Here is a 6,000-nt window from a genome sequence, read left to right as displayed (position 1 = left end):
AGAATTCCCAGGTATTGCATGGAATACCGGCTTACATACATTGCCGATAATATAAACTGCCTGAGTGGCCGAACGGTTACCATGCCGGACTGCCATGCAGAGGTCCTGGGTCCGATTCCCAGGCTGGGAGAAATATGTGTATGGTACATTTATTTCTCTCGTGAGTTTGGGTGTAATTTGTTGTTGTCTATGTGTGTGTCCATAGCACCCGCGACACAGGGTTTCCCTAGTGCGGGGCTATGTTGAGTGTGTGCGTTATTATTATTATAGATACATTACATCCTTGGAGTTATTTTATGCATTTTACTTCATAAAACTTAATTGCCACAAACAAAATAAACTTCTACATTTACAATATTAAACTCTATTCCACTTTAATTGTTTTGCAAAATTTGCACAATTTACTCTTAGTTCGCACACGCCACTTAAAATTGCTTGTTAACCTTTAACAATCTTAAATTTTGTTCAACATATTTGAACTCTACTTTGAACTGAATTTAGAACTTTTATTTTAACTATTAGCTTTATTATTGGACTTTATATATTTTTTTGGGAATAGGATTTTCTTCCTAGTTGTTCTTATGTACAAAAGTTTAAACTTGTGTCATGAACATTAGGTACATCATTAATTTTAAATAACCATCATCATCCATAGCCCGAGTTGACCCACTTCTGGGTATAGGCCTCCAGTAGTTTGTGCCATTCACCACGATCCTGTGCTAGTCTCACCCATCTATGGCCCGCAACTTTGTCGATGTCGTTCGCCCATCTCGCTGCAGGACGTCTCGCGTTTTTATAACTATTTCTTGGCCACCATTCGGTTATTGCTTTACTCAATCTGTCTTCACCATGTCTCGAAAATGTTCCACCTAGGTCCATTTTAAGTTCGTGATCCAATCTCGTATGTCCTGGATCTTTTTTCATCTTTTTTCCTGTTTTCATTTTGGACTTTTTGTCATAAACAGATATTTATGAATTTTTTAATTATGGTATTACTAAACTATTCTAATTCTAAAAAATTACAACTCTCCCTACATACATATATATTCAACCCTATCAGCGAATATGTCAATGCGATCACACTGAGTGAGTATGTTCCCGATCAGGCGTATAATGCGAACGGGAGGCGCGTTTGCGGCATGTACCGTACGAGTGACGGGCCTGCGTAAGAGCCGCGGCCGGCGCCGCGGACCCACTGCACCCTCATCACCCCAAGGTATACGTGATATACAAGGTAGGCGTAGACACTAGCAGATCAATCTTAGACATAGTGTCAATATCTACCTTATGGTGGAACGCGGATAAATATTGAGCCAGAAGAAGCATCTTTCGCCTACGAGACAAAGTGTGCAAGTCCACCATGCCCGCAACAAACTGCGAAGGATACAACTATGGGTAATACCCGTACTGCAGTCTATAGACCCAACGTGCAAGTTTTCGCTGAATTCGTTCAATCATAATAGAATATTTGTATTCACAAGGGTCCCAAATTATAGCTACGTATTCTGTTTGCTGTGTACGTAGGCGTTATACAACACCTTCGCCACAGCCACGTCATTGAACTCATAGGATGTCCGTGAAATAAAACCTAATGCCTTACTCGCCAGTTTGCAGGTTGCTATCCATGATTATGAAAGTCTAACTTACTATCTAAAGTTACTCCTAAGTCACAAATGTCAAAAAATCGATCAATACAAGCGTCAAATAATTTATACTTTGTTAGTCTTGGGCAACTTGGACAAAGATTAGCTAAACTCCACTCTCACACCGCATCAATGTCAGCTTGCAAGGCAGCTGCGTCTCCGATATCTTTCACGCCTAGGAATTGCTTAGGGTCGTCAGCAAAAAGAAGACACTGAGAAGTACGGATAGTTTTAAGGCAAGTCGTTCATCATTAGCAAAAATAAGGTCGGGCCAAGCGTACATCCTTGACTTACGCCAGATCTTGTATAGTATTCTGCTGACACAAATCCCTGCACTTTCACGAACTGGCGCCTATTTTCCAAGTAACTGGCAAAAAACCGCAGAAGTTTAGGCGTACAGCCTGCTAACGTCAATTTCCTCAACAGTATACGATTGTGAACTAGGTTAAATGCCTTTTTATAATCAAAGTATGCCCAACCTGCCGTCCAGCATCCATTTCTGCAGATACGTAATCTACCAACGCCACTAGATTAGTCGTGGTTGATCGAGCTCTACGAAAGCCATGTTGGTTGTTATGCATCAAACCATCTATTTGCCTACTGATATGCTTATTAAGGATTGGCTCAAATATTTTTGCAAACACTGAAAGTACCGTCATAGGCCTGTATTGCGTTATGCCACCTCTAGCATCTCCTTTCGGCACCGGTGTTACACGCGATAGCTTCCAGCACAGCGGATATTTTGCAGAGTCAACACAGAGAGTCGATAAAGAGGTTCTAGATGTAAAGAAGTGGTGTCTGGAAAGCTGACACACAATCCTTCGCTAGAAATACTGGTACACCATCAGGACCCCCCGCAGATTGAGTTTTTAGACTCCTAATGGCAACTCTCAAATCGATCCCGCTCACACTCATAACAGCTATATCCCTAGCTCATCTACGTTTGAATGGACAGCTTGAGCGGCATCCGCAAAGTCCAGGATAGGCGGGTCTGATAGGAAAATTGAGCTGAAATATTGAGCGAAAGCGTCCGCTGCAGCCTGTCCAGACACTTCCATACCGTCGTAGGAAAAGACATCAACACATCGTCTGTCCCTTCTTTTATCTTTGACATACACCCAGAATTTGGCTGGTTCACCAATTATACTTTTTTGCAAACTACTTATATGCTGCTGATATGCATCATCTATTAGCTTTTTAACATGCCACCTATAGAATTTATACATTTCTTTATTATATTTCTTTCCCTCAGATTTAGTTTTATTCAGATGATAATATTTATATTTTAAGTTACGTATAATTTCAGCAGTATACCATTTCGGGTGTACGAATCGAGCATCACGTGGGTTAAGTTTTCTGACAGGTACAAAACGATTAAAACACTCGTATATTTTTGCATAGAAAATCTCAACACCACCATCAACATGACGAATTTCAAACAAATCAGCCCAGTCGATTTGGGCTAAAGCTGCGTAAAGCGCTTGATAGTACCCCTTTGCGCCAGTTCCAATTGCGACACATATCTTGTAGTTCAAGGGTGTGGAGGCGAGCAGGGGACGCTCAGATACACGCCCGCACCGCAGTCTTAAAGTCAGTTCAAGCGTGGGATGGTATTCGTCTATCGGTACTAGGGGGTCACAAGTAATTGAAACGTTAACCTGGTCAGGGGCAAGATCACTCAGTATTAAGTCTAATTTCCCGCCATAATTATTAAGCACTCTATTGTGATTTTTATAATATCTATTCTATAGTTTGCACATAACATGTCAAAAGTTTGCTTACATTTAGCACAGGTCATGAAGGCACTACTGTTTTGTGTTTATAGCGCCGCAATATCCCGCACAGTAAAATGCTCCTACTCTAGTAGCCATCCTTACGCGTGGAGCCGAATATGTGGGTAAGCTTACAATTTTAAGCTTATTTGTAGGTTTGACAAGACAAGGCCTCGAACAAATATCGCCGATTGGAATTGAAGCTTATATCCAAAATCAGACTTATTGTCATTCCTGAATAAACTCATCATTCACGATAATACTCGATTTATGCAACCTAAAAGACCAATGTTTAAGCAAATACTTTTGCAAAAATATCTAGATTGCACCAGAATCCTTCAAATCTCATTTTAATTCCCCGCTAAGAGTGCAACTCTGAAATCGAATCAAATCAAACAAACATTCGAGAAGTTTTATCGAGAACGAGATTGATTTTCGGACAACGTACCATTCGAATTTAATTGGATGTTTTGTTTGTCCAACTAGAGCCAACTATTAGGCTTACAAACATATATATATATATCGTGTTTAACTCTAATTTGAAAGTGGAGATGGAATAAAAAATACGTATGACACAGTTTTAATACGACAAAATAAATATATTATCTACAGACACTAAATCGTATCTGAAGCTTGTTCATTCGTTCATTCATTTCAACAAATAATTCATGCGAATGAAGACAGCAAAAGAAATTTACCAGACTCATTTCAAATGCAGCCGCTACTGCCTGCCATAAAATGTAAAATATACCATAGTCCTCCTATTTATTACTCCTATTTTGGGAACGAAAACACAGTTTAATCGAGTAAAAGGATTGATTTTGGACTGCCTCTCGAATTTAGTGGATATCTACTGGATTGGGATTGATTACTGTCGAATGATTTGTCTTTCTCATTACAGCGAATGGACTAACAATTTCCGATCATTGTGTTTTTAGTGGGCTTCCCCCGATAATAGAGTCGTCATTGTATTGACTATATTTATTGCAAATATAGATATAGAGAACCATGTTGAGAAATTCTGAAAAACAATGTTCTACTTAAAGCATTCTAGTTCTACTCTCATCATTAAGGTATAAAATTCAATGTCTGCGCCAATATTTCCGGAGTCCAAAGTAGCTTATCTGCCTTCACTTACCTATTTTATAACTTTGTAAGCCACACGCCGTTACACCGTGCAAGTCCAATCTTTATTGGTTTGAGGACTTTGTAATATACAACATTTGCCTTCTACGAAGTTTAAAACTTTTATGAATAAACAAAACCTTCTGCTTATTTGGACGACAAAAACCCAAGGCAATGACCCGTTTGGTTCTTTCGGTTCTTTCTAATATGATATTTTATAATATTATTGTAAATAATAAATGTGTCTAAATATTATATAGCTACAAAGAGCAGCCATAGAGTTCCCTACTCTTCTCAGGGGAATCTGCCTTACAAATGAGTAGTAATGCTTAATCGAATTGATGGTTTTAAGTGTGATTTGCTTACTTATGAAATATTAGATATTACGAACTTAGAATTGTTGTACATGTAAATAGTAATTTACTAACTCTGCGAAGAAACAGAGAACTAGCAAAGTTTTAAAAGTTATTTTCCAATCCAATCAAAGCTATTTCATGGTCTTTTCATCTATATAAACGCAATGCTGCAGTAATTTGTAAAAAGATTTATTGGCCGTATAATAATCGAGCTTCGGGTTACGCGTATAAAGCTCTTATTGCAATAATCAGTCCATGTTACAAGTTTAGATAATTTGTGTTGGACATAATGTGTGTGTGCCAAATTTTACTCTCCATGACACATAAAACTAATGGATAACAGTGTATGCCACTTCTCCGTCCGCTTGAAGATCGTATCACCTACAAAATTAGATTGCACGTTGCAGAATTCACAAACCCGTGCGAAATTTGTAGCGTGTACCACGGTATCTCGCGACGTCCTATTAAGATTAGGTAGAAACTTGAAAGTTGATTTATTACAGTGTCAAAGTGGAGTGGACTGTAATATGGTGTGAACCGTAATAATATTAAAGATAGATAAACTAGAAACGATAATTGGACACCTCCTATGAGAAAATAATATCAATAACCTTGTTATTAATAACCTACAATATCTTGGCTGCCACCACAAATCCTGCTTTATCTGTACAATATCCACACTTGAAAGGCAAAATGGGATAAGCGACACTTTTGCTCATATTCAGTTGTATATACCGTCGAAATCTGCTAATGATTCTAATTTCAACGGTATAAATAACTCTATATGACCTAAAAGTGTCGCTCATCCCATTTCGCCTTTCAAGCGCTGATATGAATAAATTTAATTAGTACTATCTTAGTATATTCTTTAGGCTCAACTCTCAGTCATTACACTACACTATTATATACATACATAGATGCTTCGTAATGCTTTCAATGTACATACCAGCAGAGACTAGAAGTTACTTTTTCAGAGCCAAAGAAAATTTCATAATTGTCATCATTGCACAATGGCTTTATGTAGTCAAGCGCTCTAAAAAGAGGGTTCGTTGAATGATGATCCATAAAGCTAATTTACGTTGCTCAGCAGCGAGTTTTTGTAAC

This window comes from Hyposmocoma kahamanoa, unplaced genomic scaffold, assembly GCF_003589595.1.
Source record: "Hyposmocoma kahamanoa isolate Upper Pololo Valley unplaced genomic scaffold, ASM358959v1 87, whole genome shotgun sequence".
NCBI classification, from domain to species: Eukaryota; Metazoa; Arthropoda; class Insecta; order Lepidoptera; family Cosmopterigidae; genus Hyposmocoma; species Hyposmocoma kahamanoa.
The sequence above is the reverse complement of the archived record's forward strand: the minus strand, read 5'-3'. Positions refer to the sequence as shown.